Consider the following 21,844-nt stretch of genomic DNA (forward strand, 5'->3'; position numbering starts at 1 on the left):
GAAACACAGTTAACATTTTAGGTTATTGGCATGGTCCCTTTAAGAGGGCAATCCCTGAGGGACAGGTGATCGGACCGGACCCTATGGAGAGGCAGCCTGGGTCGGGGAGGAACCTCAGTTGGAGCCAGGGAGGAGAAGAGTACAAGTGTATACAGCTCTGTAACTCATCGCTTGTACATTTCTAAATATCATTGATAATAAACCCTTCAGAACTTGAAGCCATAAAGAGTCATTTTCAAAGTTATTACAATGGCCTTTCATCGGAACTAGAACTGTTGGAAGCTTAGGGCCACACATGCAACATCTTAAATGGGAACAGCCTAAAACATTGCTTTAGATGTGCTTTATAGAAAATAATTGAACTTCTATACATTTAGGCAGATGGACACTGTATTGCATTCTTAATGAAATAATACCAAAACATTATTTTAGTAATATTTTAATGAAATTCATCCCAATTAGCATTTACATTATTGTATTGTTATTGCACATGACTATCCTTTGGCTTTGAGTATACCACTAATCTTAAGAAAGAGAAAATGCTGGAAAATCTCAGCAGGTCTGGCAGCATCTGTAAGGAGAGAAAAGAGCTGACGTTTCGAGTCCAGATGACCCTTTGTCGAAGCCCTTTTGGTTTCAGATTCCAGCATCCGCAGTAATTTGCTTTTAATCTTAGGAAAGGTCTCTGTGGAGTGTTCATTTCTTTCTTGAAATTAAGAATAAATAAATTAGTAGATTCCTAAAGTTCTTTGGTGGTTTAGCAGATTGCTGATTAAGGTGGAGATCTTAACCAAACTAACGAAATATACATCTTGTGACCATAGTCCCAGATTACCATAGGCTTCCCTTTGAGGTGGAGAGTTGACTGGTGGTGATTTAACCTGAGGCTCATCACACAAGATTGAGAAGGCAGGGCCTTCATGAATAACTTTTGCCAGTTCAGGAATTGAATCCACGCTGTTGGCAATGCTCTGCATCACAAACCAACTGTCCAACCAACTGAGCTAAACCAACCCAAATCTGAATTGTGCAGACACTCTTGCATCGAAACACACTCTTGTGAAGCCAACCAGCAGATGGGATAAAGACAAAATACTGCAGATGCTGGAATCTGAAACAAAAACAGAAAATGCTGGAGAAACTCAGCAGGTCTGACAGCATCTGTGGAGAGAGAATAGAGCCAACGTTTCGAGTCTGGATGAAGTCACCCTGACTCGAAACTTTGGCCCTATTCTCTCTCCACAGATGCTGTCAGACCTACTTGCTGGAATTTTACCGCCACGACTGCCTGAGGCTTGTAAGATCCCGTCCGAGGTCAATGGAGAATGCCGTTCTGTGAGCCTCATTTGCCCTGATTCTGGGGCGGGCGTGCCGGTGAAGTTCCGGCCATGACTTGCTCCTGCACTTTCTATTTTTGTAGAACTGCTGGGGTTAGGTTGTGACGCCTAGTCTAAGCTTTGAAACATTGAAACTTTTGTCTAATTTTCTGCAGGGCGGGTTCTGAACATGAGTAAACCATAGAGAGTCATGGAGGTTTACAGCATGGAAACAAGCTCTTCGGCCCAACTTGTCCATGCTGCCTTTTTTTTTAACCACTAAGCTAGTCCCAATTGGCCGCGTTTGGCCCATATCCCTCTACAGCCATTTTACCCATGTAACTGTCTAAATGCTTTTTAAAAGACAAAATTGTATCCGCCTCCACAGTTCGTTCCAGACACTCACCACCCTCCATGTGAAAAAATTGCCCCTCTGGACACTTTTGTATCTTAAACCTATGGCCCTCTAGTTTTAGACTCCCCTACCTTTGGGAAAAGATATTGACTATCCAGCTGATCTATGCCCCTCATTATTTTATAGATCTCTATAAGATCAGCCCTCAACCTCCTACACTCCAGAGAAAAAAGTCTCAGTTAACCAGCCTCTCCTTATAACTCAAACTACCAAGTCCCGGTAGCATCCTAGTAAATCTCTTCTGCACTCTTTCTAGTTTAATAATATCGTTTCTATAATAGGGTGACTAAAACTGTACACAATATTCCAAGTTGTGGCCTTACCAATGTCTTGTACAACTCACCAGAAACTAGGGCTTGGAATGGTTAAATTATGAAGACAAGTTGCATAAACATGGCTTGTTTTCTTTGCAGAAGATTAATAGATGGTGGCATAACGGTAATGTTGCTAGACTAGTAATTCAGAGGCTGATATTAGTGCTCTGGAGACATAGGTTCAAATCCCACCATGGCAGCTGGTGGAATTTAAATTTAATAAAATCTGGAATCAGTAATGGTGACCTTCAATTATCATCGATTTTGTCAAAACCCATCTGGTTCACTAATGTCCTTTAGGGAAGGAAATCTGCTGTCCTTATCTGGTCTGGCCTACACGTGACTCCAGATGTCCCAACTGACTTTAAGATGGAGATTGCACAGATAAATTCTCTTCTAAATATTTTGACTTGGCAAAACTACTAAAAATGGCAGGACGGTCTATTGCTGCTATCTTTGTTTACTTATGTCTATATTATGTGGTAATCATAGAATAGAATCGTAGAACCTCTACAGTGCGGAAGGAGGCCATTTGGCCCATCGAGTCTGCACCGTCCACAATCCCACCCAGGCCCCATCCCCTTAACCCCATCTATTTACCCTGCTAGTCCTCTTAACACTAAGGGGCAATTTGGCTTGGCCAATCAACCTTACCTGCACTTCTTTGGATCCATCAGCCACAAAGGAAATTATAGCCCAATTATGAGGGAGGACAGAAGGCGATTGAATGCTGTGTGGGATCCTTATTCCAGAAACTGTTCTGAACAACTGGAAATTGAGAATCGATCGCTCAGTTTTCCTAGTGCCCCTGCTTTCACTCAATAGACACTCAACCCAGAGATTGTTAAAGATTTTGCTCTTGCTCCCTGGACGATTTTCGATGACATACTGCGACCATTCTTGTGTTGCAGAACACACAAAACATCCTCATAAGGCAGACTTAGATATTGTTACAAAACGTCAGGGCGGGTGGGTAATTAGCCATTGGATCACTACTGCAGTCTATTAATCAACGTCTCCCATTCCTTTTATCCAAATACTCGAACATATGATCTAATCCTTGATAAATATGTTCCCGATTCTTAACTCGACTAAATGGAAATTTTGCACAATTGTGCATTAATTGCAAATCCAGAACAGCTTTCAATGTCAGCTCATTATTTTACCCAGTAATCTAATATCAGATAATACACATCATTTTTTTCCCTCTATGAATTGCCAATAAAGGAATTTTAAGCTAATATTTTACAAGACCTCTCATCTTGATTGAATAAGTTTCCTATTTCCCATCCATTTTCCAATGTAGATCTTTCCTGTGTACATGAGGCCATTACTGGAGGCTGCTGGAGTGGTATAATGGCCCCTCATTCACACATCACCAATTCAGGGCTAAAGTTCCAGTGCGCACAGTACTTGAAACACAAGCCTTCATTCATTACAAGCACAAAGGGGTTGAGAATGCATTTGCTATTTGGTGGAGAGGCAACTCCCATGGAAGCTCATGTCAATTTTTTAATATTCATTCGTGGGACATGGGCATCACTGGCTGGCCAGCATTCATTGCCCATCCCTACTTGCCCTTGTTCAGAGGGCTGTTGAGAGTCAACCACATTGCTGTGGAGTCACATGTAGGCCAGACCAGGTAAGGACGGCAGATTTCCTTCCCTAAAGGGCATTAGTGAACCAGATGGGTTTTTCCAACAATCGACGACGGTTTCATGGTCATCAGTAGATTCTTAATTCCAGATTTTTAAAATATATTGAATTCAAATTGCACCATTTGCCGTGGTGGGATTCGAATCCCGGTCCCCAGAACATTAGCTGAGTTTCTGGATTAATTGTCCAGCAATAAGGAAACCCATTGCCTGCCCTTCATAGAAATCATAGAAACCCTACAGTGCAGAAACAGGCCATTTGGCCCATCGAGTCTGCACCGACCACAATCCCACCCAGGCCCTAACCCCATATCCCTACATATTTACCCGCTAATCCCTCTAACCTATGCATCTCAAGACACTGAGGGGCAATTTTAGCACGGCCAAATCAACCTAACCCACACATCTTTGGACTGTGGGAGGAAACCGGAGCACCCGGAGGAAACCCACGCAGACACGAGGAGAATGTGCAGACTCTGCACAGACAATGACCCAAGCCGGGAATTGAACCCAGGTCCCTGGAGCTGTGAAGCAGCAGTGCTAACCACTGTGCTACCGTGCCGCCCTTGATGCAGTTGATCTCCCTCATTGGTTCCAATAGATGTCTGGAGGTTCTCACTAAGAGAGCTTTGGCGTGGAGGAGAATATAGAGCTGGATCAATTCAACTTTCACAGATTCATAGAATCCTACAGTGCAGATGGAGGTCATTCGGCCCATTGGGTCTGCACCGACCACAATCCCATTCAGGACCTATCCCCATAACCCCTTGCATTTACCATAGCTGGTCCCCCTGACACTAAGGGGTGATTTAGCATGGCCAATCCACCTAACCCGCACATCTTTAGAATATGGGAGGAAACCAGAGCACCCGGAGGAAACCCACGCAGTCACGGGGAAAACATGTAAACTCCACATGGACAGTGACCCAAGCCGGGAATCGAACCCGAGTCCCTGGCGCTGTGAGGCAGCAGTGCTAACCACTGTGCCACTTGTAGCAACTTTGCAGGTCTCCAACATTAGCAGAGTTTCTGGATTAATAGGCCATCTTTTTGTAGAAGTTTCAGCTACAGAGGTCCATGAAACATGAGTTTGGGAAGTCTTTTTGACAATTCATTCCAGGGGTGTAAGGGTCAGCGATATTGGTTGATATAAGCAAGCCTCTTTGAAACATTGAAACATTCAACCTTGCTGCCTGATGACGCTTCTATGCAACAGCCTTGACGATGCAAGTACAAGTGGTGAAGATATTGGCCCCTTGCTAACATGTGACTATACGGCATGGTTAGTATCCCCCTGGATGGCTTGGTTGGATCCAGTAGACTGAATACATGAAAGCTATGTAAAACCACTCTTCTGAAGAATTGCCCTGCATCAGTTGGTGCAACACTTTGCCTTGGTGATACGGAAGTGGCGATAACAAGTCTCCTCTGAGATGTCTAGGGAAATGTGGAAGGGATCACTTGGTGTTATGACAAAATATCTTTAGTGTCTTTGTACTTGGAATTGTTGGCTCCACTAGGGTCCACTTATCTTCATTATGGAACACTTATTCCAATAAGGAATACCTCTCAATCCTAAATAATTGCCCCCTTATCCGGAGATATGTTTGAGTTTCCCCAGCCCTGGGAAACAATTTCTCAGTGTCCTTCCTGTCAAGTCCCTTCGGAATCTTGTATGTTTCAGTCACATTACCTGTGTGGCGGCTATGGCATTTTCACAGTAATTTCACTGCGGTTTTAATGTAAGCCTACTTGTGACACTGATAAATAAACTTCAAGCTATACACAGCATACTTTCAGTTGTACCAAAGGGTACTTCTGGTGTGGCATGGTGGCACAGTGGTTAGCACTGCTGCCTCACAGCGCCAGGACTCGGGTTCGATTCCCGGCTTGGGTGACTGTCTGTGTGGGGTTTGCACGTTCTCCCCATGTCTGCATGGGTTCCCTCCGGGTGCTCCGGTTTCCTCCCACAGTCCAAAGATGTGCGGGTTAGGTTGATTGGCCATGCTAAATTGCCCCTTAGTTTCAAGAGGAACTAGAGTAAATATGTGGGGTTATGGAGAGAGGGCCTGGGTGGGATTGTTGTATTTGATTTATTATTGTCACATCTATTAGTGTCCAGTGAAAAGTATTGTTTCATGTGCGCTATACTGACAAAGCATACTTTTTATAGAGAAGGAAAGGAGAGAGTGCAGAATGTAGTGTTCCAGGCATAGGTAGGGTGTAGAGAAAGATCAACTTAGTGCGAGGTAGGTCCATTCAAAAGTCTGATGGCAGCAGGGAAGAAGCTGTTCTTTAGTCGGTTGGTACATGACCTCAGACTTTTGTATCTTTTTTCCAATGGAAGAAGGTGGAAGAGAGAATGTCCAGGGTGTGCTGGGTCCTTAATCAAGCTGGCTGCTTTTCTGAGGCAGCGGGAAGTGTAGACAGATTCAATGGATGGGAGGTTGGTTTGCGTGATGGACTGGGCTACATTTACGACCTTTTGTAGTTCCTTGCGGTCTTGGGCAGAGCAGGAGCCCCATACCAAGCTGTGATACAACCAGAAAGAATGCTTCTATGGTGCATCTGTAGAAGTTGGTGAGAATCGTAGTTGACATGTCAAATTTTCTTAGTCTTCTGAAAAAGGAGAGGGGTTGGTGGGCTTTCCCTTGATGGGACGAATGGCCTCTTTCTGCACTGAAGAGATTCTATGATTCGATCTGTCATTCTTCTGAATTCCAGAGAATATAAACCTAATTTACTCAGCCTCTTATCATTGGACAACACCATCCTCGTCCCAGGGACCAATCATGGAATTGTTATGTGACAAAAGGAGGCCATTTTGCCCTTCATGTCTAATGAATTCGAAGGACAATGGCTCCAGTAAAGTGATTGCCACAGGGTGAAAGATGATGGATACTCTACACTGAAGCAGCAAACTGTGACGCAAATCTAAACGGAATGTAGCCGGTGCTTCAGGAAGTGCACTGCACATTACTCTCTGGGCTTACTAATCGGAGCGCCTGTTTCACATTATTGGTTAAAACCACGCACATAACACATTTGACAGTGTACACTGATGAGGTTTTTCCATTAATTGATGGAATATTTGATTTTCTTTTCACCGCATATCCTCCATCTCATTTTACTAACCGTTTGGCATGCGCTCAAACTGCACAGTAATTCTAAAGGGCACTTGGCTTAATTACTGAAAATCCTCATGTCAGTACCCGCCAGTGAAAGAATGCCAGTAACTGCTGCGGTTTCATTCTTGGCCTCCACTGAAAGTGATTAAATGTGAATTACTGTTGAAGATCGTAAGAGATTTGGAATATGTGAGCAAAAGAATAGTGTGGTTGCAATGGAAGATCAGCAGTTATCATCTAAAACCGTAGTCAACCAGTGTAAATAGACTCATGGGGCAGGATTTTATGTCCTTGCTCGTCCCAAAGCTGTAAAATCCCGCCCAAGGTCAATGGACCTTCCCATTGTCCGCCCCTCACCCGCTCCGATTCCTGTAGCGGGCGGGGCTGTAACATTCCGGCCATGGAGTTACTACTGGTTCAATCAATGCTGCATTTAAAAATAGCATATTGTCGCTAGCATGAGGCAGCATCTCATAATGGTTATTATAATGTCCCTCTCTTTATCTACAGCCTCCTCCTACCCTACAACTCTCCGAGGCCTCCGCACCCTTCCGATTTGGCCTCCCCTTTGCCCTGGATTCTCATTGTTGCGCCCACTGGTGGCCGTGCCGAGAACTGCCAAGGCTCTGGAATCCTGTTACATCTCAAGCTGGCCTAGCCAGCGACGCCCGCATCCCACGAAAGAATAAATAAAAAGGAAAAGATCCTCTCTGCCGCTCATCTTCACTCGCCGACGCTACATCTTTGATCAACCAAGCATTTGGTCCCAGTATCTTCATACATAGAATCATAGAATCCTGCAGTGCAGAAGGAAGTCATTCGTCCCATTGAGTCTGCACCAACCACAATCCCACCGAGGCCCTTTCCCCAGAACTCCATGCATTTACCCTAGCTAGTCCCCCTGACACTAGGGTTAATTTAGCATGGCCAATCCACCTCACCCGCACATCTTTAGATTGTGGGAGGAAACCGGAGCATCCGGAGGAAACCCACGCAGACATAGAATCATAGAAACCCTACAGTACAGAAGGAGGCCATTCGGCCCATCGAGTCTGCACCGACCACAATCCCACCCAGGCCCTACCCCCACATATTTACCCGCTAATCCCTCTAACCTACACATCCCAGGACTCTAAGGGGCAATTTTTAACCTGGCCAATCAACCTAACCCGCACATCTTTGGACTGTGGGAGGAAACCGGAGCACCCGGAGGAAACCCACGCAGACACAAGGAGAATGTGCAAACTCCACACAGACAGTGACCCGAGCCAGGAATCGAACCCGGGACCCTGGAGCTGTGAAGCAGCAGTGCTAACCACTGTGCTACCGTGCCGTGCTTATCAGTATTTTAATCCCACCTTCCCACCTTGGTTTTGTAACCATTAATACTCTTGTCAGACAAATATCTAGCTACATGGGGAGAATGTGCAAACTCCACACAGACAGTGACCCAAAGCTGGAATTGAACCCGGGTCCCTGGCACCGTGAGGCAGCAATGCCTGTGCCACCGTGCACCCCATAAGCTTAAGTTTAAAGTATTAGTGTCACAAGTAGGCTTGCATTAACACTGCAATGAAGTTACTGTGAAAATCCCCCAGTCGCCGCACTCTGTTTGGGTACACTGAGGGAGCACGGCCAATGCACCTAACCAGCACGTCTTTCGGACTGTGGGAGGAAACCGGAGCACGCGGAGGAAACCCACGTAGACACGGGGAGAATGTGCAAACTCTGCACAGTGACGCAAGCAGGAATTGAACCGGGGTCCCTGGCGCTGTGAGGTTGCAATGCTAACCGCTGTGCCACCGTGCCATCTGCTCGGTGTCAAACCTTGTTTGATAATGGTGATGTGGAAAACCTCAGGGTCTTTCACCATGTTGCCGGTTTGATGGAAATGAAAGTTGTCTGGATGGTGCCGTTGTGCTTATTCAGTTGTACAGGCCTGGTCATCCCCAGCATTTCTGTTAGTTCAGTGCTTTTCCACACTTAGTATAAATCACAGTGACACCACCACACTTGACTCCACACAACAGGCTCAAACCACGAGCACACAAAGGAGAACACTGAACATTCAAAGTTTCTTCTGTTTTATGAGCAACTTAATTTTTCTTTTGGTTTGGATTTCATTCAGAAAAGAGGGGATAAGTAGGTCGACGGACAAAAAACAGATGTGAATTGGACACCAACTGGCAGATCAATCAGCAGGCCTGGGACATAAGACCATAAGACATAGGAGCAGAATTAGGCCACTCGGCCCATCGAGTCTGCTCCGCCATTCAATCATGGCTGATATTTTTCTCATCCCCATTCTCCTGCCTTTTCCCCATAACCCCTGACCCCCTTATTGATCAAGAACCTATCTATCTCTGTCTTAAAGACACTCAATGACTTGGCCTCCACAGCCTTCTGTGGCAAAGAGTTCCACAGATTCACCACTCTCTGGCTGAAAAAATAGTCTGGCTCATATCATGGTGGAAAACCGGTAGGCCTCAGGCTCAGCACCGTCAAGAGGAGCCATTCCATCACCCCATTGTGAATCAATAGCTTGGCTCTATTCTTCCCCTCTTGTCGAACTGTAGGTGGATGATGTTTAGGAACAGGAAAGGGGCCTTTCGCCCCTTGAGCCAGCTCAATTAGATCAGAGATGGGCAACCGAGGCTAGGGTCCTCCTTCATCTCAGTGGGCCGCAAGGTTGAAATCGGGTTTGTTCACTAACCGTGACCCCCAGAATAAGATTTAATACATTCAATACATGCCAAATATTTCATAACAAGTTATAGGAAAGGCTTAACCATTTTTATATTAACGTAATGATCAACAACTTCAAATGGCAAAAGCGAAATAAATATTTACGCTTTGGACACAGAGGGAGCGCACGGATCAATGTTGTGAGCTATCAGCACGCACCTCACTTCACTTGCCCTTGCTTTATGTATGAATCACTTCAGTTGTAATGGTAGCGGAATGTGGCAACCCCGCGTGTTGGGCAGAAACCAGATGGACCCCCGGGCCGCAGGTTCCCCACCACTGACTTAGATCTTGGCTTATCAGTATTTTAATCCCACCTTCCCACCTTGGTTTTGTAACCATTAATACTCTTGTCAGACAAATATCTAGCAATTTCAGTTTTGCAATTTTCAAGTGACCCCCCCTTTTACCAGCATTTAGCATGGTCAATCCTCCTAACCTACACATCTTTGAACACTAAGGGACAACTTGGCAAGGCCAATCCACCTAACCTACACATCTTTGGGCACTAAGGGGCAATTTAGCATGGCCAATCCACCTAACCTGCACGTCTTTGGGCACTAAGGGACAATTTAGCATGGCCAATCCACCTAACTTACACATCTTTGGACACTAAGGGGCAATTTAGCATGACCAATCTACCTAACCTACACATCTTTGGGCACTAAGGGACAATTTAGCATGGCCAATCCACTTAACCTACACATCTTTGGATGCTAAGGGACAATTTAGCATGGCCAATCCACTTAACCTACACATCTTTGGATACTAAGGGACAATTTAACATGGCCAATCCATCTAACCCACACATCATTGGACACTAAGAAGCAATTTAGCATGGTCAATCCACCTAAAAGGGCCTGAAATTTACCTGGCCTGTCGGTGTGCCAGTTTCCTGACCCTGTTCCTGTTGTTGGCTATTTTGGCTGGCGCATGTTCGGGTTTCGGTAGGGCGGGATTTTCAGTCAGCCTCTATTTTTCTGGGGGTGGGGGGGGGGATTATTTAATTGCCTGGATGTGAGCAGCCAGTGGTCATCTGGTGGACTGGCACTCCAGGCAGGCTTCCATACCCTGTCTTCCTGTCTGGCCAGAGGCCACCCTGTAGCGGGGGGAGGCGGGGGGGTGGGGGTGGGGGGGTGCCTGCCTCCACAGTGGTGGCCTGGCTACTTTCTGTGTTTTTAATGTCATTTCTTTAACAATTGCCAGAGAAGGTGGTTTCATATTGAAGCAACTTCTCAGTTACTTACTGCCGGGGGCTCCCGAATAGGCCTTGCACTGCCACACCCCTTGGAGGGCAAGCTTGCCCACCCTTGCTTGGCACAGGAGCCTGACTCCATGCCAGTTGAGGGAGCATCGCAGTCAGAATTCCAGGTTGGTGACTGTAACCTTTCTGAGGGTGGGTTCGGGACTCTGAAATTGGACTGCCTGTCACATGACCTGAAGACTCTGCCTGCCCCACTCAGCCGAATAGTCAGCCTTTTGAGCACATCTTTGACCAGAATTGCTCAGAGACATTGAAAGACGAAAAGAGAAAGCACTTATATTTTATCTTTCTGGTTTGCTTGCAATCATGTCCAAAAGATGATCATTAATTACTGGAGCATTGGCAACCTCCGTGATATATCAGCCAATGCAGTTGTGTTCCAGAGTCTGGCTCTGTACTGTCCAGGTTGTCGTGCGTAGCATCGATGCCCCAATGTGCCAGGAGAACATGTGCATCACGTTAGTGAGCTGAGAATGCATGCATAATGAATGTGTCTCTCGGAACAACTGAAGCTTAGCTCAGCAGCGTGTTCTCTGAATTTGATGCAAAGAAAAGTTACGCAATTCCTGCATTGCATAAGGAGCTTCTCAATGATCTAAAACTGGTGCTCCTCATTACTGAAGATGTTTCTCAGAGCGGTGTGCATAAAAACAACTCAATTTCTTAAATGGTGGGAGAGAGCTGTTGAGGCGGGAGAGGATTAGAACATAAGAACTAGGAGCAGGAGTAGGCCATGCGGCCCCTCGAGCCTGCTCCGCCATTCAATAAGATCATGGCTGATCTTTTTGTGGACTCAGCTCCACTTACCCGCCCGCTCACCATAATTTCTTTACTGTTCAAAAATTTATCTATCCTTGCCTTAAAAATATTCAATGAGGTAGCCTCAATTGCTTCACTGGGCAGGGAATTCCACAGATTCACAACCCTTTGTGTGAAGAAGTTCCTCCTCACCTCAGTCCTAAATCTGCTTCCCCTTATTTTGAGGCAATGCCCCCCAGTTCTAGTTTCACCCGCCAGTGGCAACAACTTACCTGCTTCTATCTTATCTATTCCCTTCATAATCTTATATGTTTCTATAAGATCTCCCCTCATTCTTGTGAATTCCAATGAGTATAGCACCAGTCTACTCAGTATCTCCTCATAAGCCAACCCTCTCAACTCCGGAATCAACCTAGTGAAACTCCTCTGCATCCCCTCCAGTGCCATTATATCCTTTCTCAAGTAAGGAGACCAAAAGTGTACACAGTACTTGAGGTTGGGGGGACCATAAGACCATAAGATATAGGAGCAGAATTAGACCATTTGGCCCATTGAGTCTACTCTGCTATTCGATCATGGCTGATATGATTCTCATCCCCATTCTTCTGCTCTTTCCCCATTACCCTTGATCCCCTTATTAACCAAAAACCTATCTATCTCTGTCTTAAAGACACTCAATGACCTGGCCTCCACAGCCCTCTGTGGCAAAGAGTTCCACAGATTCACCACCCTCTGGCTGAAGAAATTCCTCCTCATCTCTGTTTTAAAGGATCGTCCCTTCACTCTGAGGTTGTGCCCTCGAGTTCTAGTCTCTCCCACTAGTGGAAACATCCTCTCCACGTCCACTCTACCTAAGCCTCTCAGTATTCTGTAAGTTTCAAAGCACCACCTTAAAGTTCCCCTTCAAGCCACTCACCATCCTGATTTGGAAATATATCGCCGTTCCTTCACTGTCACTGGGTCAAAATCCTGGAATTTCCTCCCTAACGGTATTATGAGTCAACCCACAGCACGTGGAGTGCAGCGATTCAAGATGGCAGCTCACCACCACCTTCTCAAGGGCAACTAGGGATGGGCAATAAATGCTGGCCAGCCAGCGACGCCCACGTCCCATGAATGAATACAAAAATTTGATACAATATTGGATTTGACTCGCGAGTTGTTTTGACACAATCAGACAGCACAATGCTTGTTTACACGGTATTACAGAAGAGAGAACACACAAGATCCCCACAGCCTGTTTCAATGGGTGCCTGATAAAGACCCCTGTCCTGCAGCCCAGGTACAGTGGCTGGTGCCTTTCGCAGGCTCCTACTGCTCAGCTAAGTTTTGAAAGCCTCTCTCTAAGCACTGATAGAGACCGCAAGAGGTTTTCAATACCAATGTATGAAGTGGTGTTCTGAATAACAAGACATGGCTAAGCAAGTTTTCTGCTATTTCAGTCTGTGAGGTCAACTTTACATTTCACACTGTAAATATCACTCCTCACTCAACAAGGGGCTGTTATGGATGTTAACCCTTTTTAGGCCTCATTTTCATCAAAGGAAAACTCACCTTAACACAGTCCACATCCAGGACCTTTCCCTGGACAGAATACTCCAAGTATTGTGGTGCAGAGCAAGATCACAGAATCACAGAATTGTTACGGTGCAGAGGGAGGCCATTTGGCCCATCGTGTCTGCACTGGCTTTCCAAATAAGCATCATGACTCAGTGCCGTTCCCCTGCCTTTTCCCTGTACCCCTGCACATTGTTTTTGTTCAAATAATCATCCAAATCCCTCTTGAATGTCTCGATTGAACCTGCCTCCACCACACTTCTAGGCAGAACATTCCAGACCCCAACCACTCGCTGTGAGAGGAAGATTTTTCTCACAATCACATTTGTTTCTTTTGCAAATCACTTTCAATCTGTGCCCTCTCGTTCTCGAACCTGTTATGAGGGGATAAACGTTTCTTATTTTTGGACCCAATTCTATCCCCGGTGACCTGGCCAATATTTATCCCTCACACAGCATTACTAAGACGGATTGGCTGACCAGGATCGCATTGCTGTTTGTGGGATCTTTCTGTGCACATACCGTCTGTTGTGTTTCCCACATGACGACGGGTAACCACATTTCAAAATTACCTCACTGGCTGGAAAATGCTCTGGGATGTCCCAGAAGCCTTCAGCTGGACTGAAGCCACGGATTTGCACAGCTCCACAGCTGAACAAAATGGTGGACTTTTATAAAGTTTATCCAGCTCAAAGTTTTCATCTGAGTTGGAGATCTTCACTTTACTGTTGACATTTGGATCCAAGTAAGTCCTGATACTTGTCTATTTTTAATATCTCCCAAATATGCCCTTTGCAAATTCTGCACGTTCTCCCTGTGTCTGCGTGTGTTTCCTCCGGGTGCTCCGGTTTCCTCCCACAGTCCAAAAGATGTACTGGTTAGGTGCATTGGCCATGCTAAATGCTCCCTCAGTGTACCTGAACAGGTGTTGGAGTGTGGTGACTAGGGGATTTTCACAGTGGCTTCATTGCAGTGTTAATGTAAGCCTACTTATGACACCTGTGACATTTCAGAGGGCATTTCAGAGACAACCACATTGCTGTGGGTCTGGAGTCACATGTAGGCCAGACCTGGTAAACATGATGTGGAGATGCCGGCGTTGGACTGGGGTAAGCACAGTGAGAAGTCTCACAACACCAGGTTAAAGTCCACCAGGTTTATTTGGTAGCACTATCTTTCGGAGCGGTGTTCCTTCATCACACTCACCTGATGAAGGAGCAGCGCTCCAAAAGCTCGTGCTACCAAATAAACCTGTTGGACTTTAACCTGGTGTTGTGAGACTTCTTACTGCACTAGACCGGGTAAAGATGGCAGATTTCCGAAAGGACATTAAAGTTAAGGTTTATTTATGAGTGTCACAAGCAGACTTACATTAACACTGCAATGAAGTTACTGTGAAAATCCCCTAGTCGCCACACTCTAGTGCCTGTTCAGGTACACTGAGGGAGAATTTAACACGGCCAGTGCACCGAACCAGCACGTCCTTCCTGTGGGAGGAAACCGGAGCACCTGGAGGAAACCCACGCAGACACGGGGAGAATGTGCAAACTCCACACAGACAGTGGCCCAAGCCGGGAATCGAACCCGGGTCCCTGGTGCTATGAGGCAGCAGTGCTAACCACTGTGCCATTGTGCCACTAATAGGTAAACTTAAACATAAGAACCAGTGGTGGTTACTCTTTTCTTTGTATGCAGACCTGGCTAGCTGCAATCTGTTGTCAAACCTGACCTATGTACATGTAAACAATATCATTTTCACTCTTGCTTGATAGAAGAAGGATGATTGACAGCCCTGAGGTCAGTATAAGGGGGCAGGAAAGTCACTTAGAATGTTCAATATTCTTTCTCTCCCTGTAGGTTTATCGGAGAGAAATTGATTGGAGCTTCGCTGACTCGTTACAATGTTCTGTCTCCCTCCCCTCACAGCACTGAGGCTGGTTTTATCCTGTTAATGATGGTCCGCTTGCCTTGTTCACTGTTGCGGCCTGTCCATAGTTGACTGCCAAGCTGGCCCCTGATCTTTGACAGCTCTGACACTGATGCGACAGTGGGGGAAAGTGCGGGCTGCAGGACTGAGAGTGATCTACAACAGCCACCCCTGAGTAAAGACGGCATAAGACACGCATTTCCCCATCAAACAATCGAGCAGTCGTTTGGATATTCTCGGGTCAGGATTTGGATGTCAAGGATGGTGGAAGAGTGGATTTTCCAACCGTCTGGCCAGTAACCTATCAAACATCCATTAGCAATATTAATATGCATGAAAAGCCTTGAAGATGGATAAAATCACTAATATTTCAGCAGATCCCATTCACAGAGATTACCCAACAGATAAGAGCTGAGCAATATCTTTCCTATATCAATTACCAAATGTATTCCACTCTTAACCCTTGAGGGCTCAGCATCTGATATATTATTGCAAGCACTGGATGACAAATCAAAACACTACAAGAGATGTGAGCCACTTGCCTTGTTATAAAGATTACTTTATCTGAAAGCTAATATAGTCAGGCTGACGCGAGCATGAATGGAGAACTGCTCTGCAATAACTCCTCAGAGGCTGGTGTCCCCTTCACCAGATTCACTTTATTGACAAACTTATCTCCACTCCTCAGAGTGCTTCAGGTATAGAGTCAGAATCTGGAGTGTCAATAGCCCTGACACTCCTCAATATATATATATATACACACACAGGTGAGACTCCCTGGTTGGGCAGGCAATCATTATCTCAATCAGGGAGCTCATACTCCAAAAGACCAACCTCATTGGCACAGCGGTTAGCACTGCTTCCTCACAGCACCAAGGACCCGGGTTCGATTCCCGGCTTGTGTCACTGTCTGTGCAGAGTCTGCATGTTCATAGAATCATAGAAACCCTACAGTACAGAAAGAGGCCATTCGGCCCATCGGGTCTGCACCAACCACAATCCTACCCAGGCCCTACCCCCATATCCCTACATATTTACCCACTAATCCCTCTAACCTGCGCATCTCAGGACACTAAGGACAATTTTTTTTTTAGCATGGCCAATCAACCTAACCCGCACATCTTTTGGACTGTGGGAGGAAACCGGAGCACCCGAAGGAAACCCACGCAGACACGAGGAGAATGTGCAAATTCCACACAGACAGTGACCCAAGCCGGGAATCGAACCCAGGTCCCCGGAGCTGTGAAGCAGAAGTGTTAACCACTGTGCTACCGTGCCGCCCAACATTCTCCCCGTGTCTGCATGGGTTTCCTCCGGGAGCTCCGGTTTCCTCCCACAGTATGAAAGATGTGCTGAATAGGTGCATTGGCCATGCTAAATTCTCCCTCAGTGTTTCCGAACAGGCGCCGGAGTGTGGCGACTAGGGGAGTTTCACAGTAACTTCATTGCAGTGTTAATGTAAGCTACCTTGTGACTAATGAATAAACTCATGGGCCTCGTTGAGGTCATTGCATGTTCCAAGTCACTTTGCGTCAACTTCATTAGTTGTAACTCTTGGTCCAGCATGTTGGCTCTTACAGACTCCATAAGAGGAGGCAATGATGTCTGTGCCTCACAGTTGACTCCTGTTAGTGTTGCTGCTTCCAACACCACCAACACAACTGATTTGGCTAGAAAAATACGTAGGTCCAAAGGCTTTCATGTAAAATGTATTTCTCTTCCAAACCCATGACCTTTACCATATAGAAGAACAGCAGATGCATCATCAATACCTTAGGGTGACACAGTGGTTAGCACTGCTGCCTCACAGCGCCAGGGACCCAGGTCTGATTCCCGGCCTGGGTCACTGTCTGTGTGGAGTTTGCACGTTCTCCCCATTTCCACCGGGTGCTCTGGTTTCCTCCCACAGCCCGAAAGATGTGCTGGTTAGGTGCATCGACCTAAACAGGCACTGGAGTGTGGCAACTAGGGGAATTTCACAGTAACTTCATTGCAATGTTAATGCAAGGCTTACTTGTGACTAATAAATAAACTTCTTTAACTTTAACTTTCAGTTCCCCTCCAAGCCACACACCATCCTGACTTGGAAATATATCAGCCTTTCCTTCAGTCTCTCTCGGTCAAAAGCCTGGAACTCCCTCCCTAACAGCACTGTGGGCGTACCTACACCACATGGACTGCAGCATGGGAACGTCACTGGGCTAGTAATCCAGACGCACAGGCTAATGTTCTGGGGGCCATTGTGGTAGCTGGTGGACTTTGAATTCAGCAAATAAACCTGGAATGTAAAGTCGGTCTCAGTAATAGTAACCATAAAACCATTGTTGACTGTTTTAATAATGTCCTAACCCCTCTGGCCTCAAATGACTCCAAATCCACAGCAATGTGGTTGACTCTTAATTGCTTTCAGTTCAAGGGCAACAAATGTTGGCCTTGCCAATGATGCCTAGATGCATGAAGGGATAAAGGAACTGAATACAATTCTGAACCAGTCTACCCTAGAGAATTGCTTGTGAAACTCCCCACCCACTCCTCGGCCGGAACTTTCCCGCCTCGCCCACTCCGATTCTGCGGCAGGCGAGGTTCTCAGAACGGCATTCTCCGTTGGCCTCGGGTGGGATCTTACGAGCCTCAGGCGGGCAAGGCGGTAAAATTCCGGCATTCATCCCTATTCGTGCTCAATTACTGGTTATTCCAGTGAAAGTACAGATCGAGTATAAAATGACAACGGGAATGGTGATTCCTGTACAAATAGCTGATTAGCAAACCCTCATTGTTTTTTAAAGAAACACTCCACACAGCCATGTAAATGGCTTCAAAATAATCTGTGCAGATTGAGGTTTCAACTGACAGCTCCCACCTTCCCTCTTTACAAGCCCCCCACAGATTCCTCCCGAAATCCCCATAATCTTGACATTACTCATTGTAGATTGCAGCAGTGATAGGTAATTTACACCGAGCTTCCAGCCAGATTCTGAAACTCGCAACCTGTGCTCAGCATCGACACCTCTTGCTTTTTCTATAAAAGGCTATTGAGTTGGATAATCAGCCATGATGGTGATGAATGGCGGAGCAGGCTCGAAGGGCCGAATGGCCTCCTCCTGCTCCCATCTTCTATGTTTCTATGGCTCGTGTGCATCTTCACAACATAGCCTGTATCACCTGTTTGTTCCCTTGCACCCGGTTACATGGCGGCGATGAGTAAAACATCCATTGGTGGGATGAAACATCTAGACTGACCATGAACGTGAGCATACATGTCATAGCTGAAAAGGGAGGGGAGGAGGATGGGGTTGACCGATATGCCAAAACATGGGGCTGGAGAAATGTGATTGTCTTATATGCTGGGGTTGACTTATACGCTGCAATTTAGGGTATCCAATATTTTACACCAGTAGTAGCAATCAGCTGCTGTTCTACACCTCCCTGGCGTGTCCCTCGGTCCCCTGAGGTCAGTGAGGAGCAAGGGGTTTCAGAGTTTATAGTCACTGAAGGCTTTGATTCCAGTGATGGGTGCTGGAGGAAAGGGCAGTGAGAATGACGTACAAATTACTGCTTTATTTTTCATCGTGGTAATTGCATTAACCTGGAAGATGTTTTCATTGCGATCTCTGGCTTCCTTCCTAGAAAACATTATAGAAACATAGAAACATAAAAGATAGGAGCAAGAGGAGGCCATTCAGCCCTTCAAGCCTGCTCTGCCATTCAGTATGATCAAGGCTGATTGTCCAACTCAAAAGCCTCATCCTGCTTTCTCCCCATAACTTCTGATCCCTTTCACCCCAAATGCTATATCAAGCCACCTCTTTTGGCATCAACTACTTCCTGTGGTAATGAATTCCACAGGCGCGCCACTCTTTGGATGAAGAAATATCTCCTCACTTCCGTCCTAAATGGTCTATCCCGAATCCTCAGACTGTGATCCCTGGTTCATCCTTCTGGGATCTACCCTGTCCAGTCCTGTTAGAATTTTATAAGTCTCTATGAGGTCCCCCCTCATTTGTCTGAACTCCAGCGAAAACAATCCTAACCTAGTCAATCTCTCCTCGTACATCAGTCCCACCATCCCCAGAATCAGCCTGGTAAACCTAAAAGAGATTACGGGGAAGAATGCCGCATTTCTCCATCTCCCTGTCACATCAATGTCACTGGCCACTTAACTTGCCTCAAAGTTGCCTCCTGTTAGTGTTGCTGCTTCCAACAGCACCAACACAACAGATATGGCTAAAAAAATACTTAGCTCCAAAGGCTTTAATGTAAAATGTATTCCTCTTCCAAACCCATGACCTCTGCCACCTAGAAGAACAGCAGATGCACCACCACTATCTATATGTTCCCCTCCTAGTCACATACCATCCTGACTTGGAAATATATCAGCTGTTCCGTCATTATCGCTGGGTCAAAATCCTGGAACTCCCTCCCTAACAGCACTGTGGGCGCACCGATGCCACGTGGACTGCAGCAGTTCAAGAAGGCGGCTCACCACCTCCTTCTCAAGGGCATTGAGGAATGGGTAATAGATGCTGGCCTAGCCAGCGATGCCATATCCTGTGAAAGGATAGATTTACAAAATATATAATGAAGTTTGGGCTTTCCATGCCAGATTATCATCAAAATCCAATTGGTTCATTAATGTCCTTCAAGGAAGGAAACGTTACCTGGATTGGTCTAGATGTGACTCCAGCCCCACACCAAAGTGTCTGGCTTTTAATTGCACCCTGAGATTGTCAAGCAAGCCACTACCACCTCCTCAGGCAACTGGGGATGGGCATTAAATACCAGCTTTACCAGTCGCGCCCACATTGAGAATTGATGATCAAAAATGGGGTATTTGTCCTTTACTAAAAAGAACAAAGAACAGCTCAGCACAGGAACAGGCCCTTCGGCCCACCAAGTCTGTGCCAACACAGATGCCTCTCTAATCTAATATTGACTTGCCTCTATGCAGTCCATATCCCTCTATTCGCTGCCTATTCATGTATCTGTCCAGATGCCTCTTGAACGTTGTTATTGAATCTGCTTCCACCACTTCCTTCGGCAGCGCGTTCCAGGCATTCACCATCCTCTGTGTGAAAAACTTGCCCCTTACATCTCTTTTAAACTCTTTTCAACCCATGCCCCCGAGTAATTGACTTTCGACCCTGGGAAAAAGACACTGACTATCCACTCTGTCCAAGCCTGTCATAATCTTGTAAACCTCTATCAGGTCCCCCTTCATCCTCCGACGCACCAATGAAAACAATCCAAGTTTGTTCAACCTTTCTTCATAGTCCATATCCTCCAAACCAGGCAACATCCTGGTAAATCTCTTCCGCACCCTTTCCAATGCATCCTTCCGGTAGTGTGCCGACCAGAACTGTACACAATACTCCAAATGCAGCCGAACCAAAGTCTTATACAGCTGCAACATGATTTTCCAATTCCTATACTCAATGCCCCGACTTATCAAGGCCAGCATGCCATACGCCTTCTTGACCACCTTGTCCATCCGAGTTGCTACCTTCAGGGAACTGTGGATCTGTACGCCTAGATATCTCTCTATGTTAATATTTCTAAGGGCTCTACCATTTACTGTATACTTTCCTTCTGCAATAGACCTTCCAAATCACATCACCTCACATTTGTCTGGGTTAAATTCCATCTGCCAATAGTTTGGCTCAGGTCTCCAGCCGATTTATATCCTGCTGTATCCTCTGACAATCCTCCTCACTATCCATTACTCCCCCAATTTTTGTATCATCTGCAATTTTACTAATCAGACCACCTACATTTTCCTTCAAATCATTTATATATATTACAAACAACAGAGGCCCCAGCACTGATCCTTGTGGAACACTGGTTGTCACAGACCTCCAGTTAGTCAAGTACCCTTCCACAGCTACTCTCTGCTTTCCATGCCCAAGTCAGTTTTGTATCCAAGTTACCAGCTCACTGTGGATCCCATATGACTTCACCTTCTGTATCAGCCTGCCATGAGGAACCTGATCGAAGACTTTATTAAAGTCCATGTATACAACATCTACTGCCCTGCCCTGGTCAATTTTTCTTGTCACTTCCTCAAAGAGGTCAATCAATTTTGTGAGACACGACCTCCCCTTCACAAAACCACACTGCCTATCGCTAATAAGCCTATTCTCTTCCAGATGTGAGTACATCCTGTCCCAGAGAATCTCCAATAATTTCTCCACCACTGATGTAAGGCTCACAGGCCTGTAATTTCCCGCATTGTCTCTTCTGCCCTTCTTCAACAGAGGAACAATGTTAGCTACTCTCCAATCCTCTGGTACCTCGCCCGTGGCTAAAGAGGATTCAAAGATTTTGGCCAAGGTCTCAGCAATTTCTTCCCTCGCTTCTCTCAGTATTCTGGGATCGACCCTATCTGGGTCTGGTGACTTAATGTCCACCTTCATGATTTCCAAAACCTCCAATCCCTTTTTATCTCAACATGTCCTAGAATGTGAACATGCTCCTTCCTACACTCACCACATCCTTCTCTTTTGTGAATACTGATGCAAAGTACTCATTAAGGACCTCACCCACCTCATCTGACCCCACACACAAATTCCCTCCACTGTCTTTGAGTGGACCAACCCTTTCCTCAGCTACCCTCTCCCTCCTTATATACACATAAAAAGCCTTAATGCAATGTTAATGTAAATTAATGATCTACGGATCTGCTTGCATTTGGTTTTGCATGTTTAGCAACAAGAAAAAGGGATGGAACAGTGGCACAGCGGTTAGCACTGGTGCCTCACAGCACCAAG

The 21,844-nt window shown here is 46.0% G+C and overlaps 1 long non-coding RNA gene across 1 annotated transcript in view; it reads right to left on the minus strand.

Moving 5' to 3' along the window:
- Positions 1-624: 624 nt before the first annotated feature.
- Positions 625-21,844, minus strand: part of LOC144480291 (uncharacterized) — a 60,826-nt gene continuing 39,606 nt past the window's right edge. The window contains exon 3 of the long non-coding RNA XR_013495639.1: positions 625-706. This is a non-coding gene — a long non-coding RNA (uncharacterized LOC144480291). The remainder of the gene's footprint in view (positions 707-21,844) is intronic.

The sequence above is a fragment of the Mustelus asterias genome, chromosome 28 (genome assembly GCF_964213995.1).
Source record: "Mustelus asterias chromosome 28, sMusAst1.hap1.1, whole genome shotgun sequence".
Taxonomy (NCBI): Eukaryota; Metazoa; Chordata; class Chondrichthyes; order Carcharhiniformes; family Triakidae; genus Mustelus; species Mustelus asterias.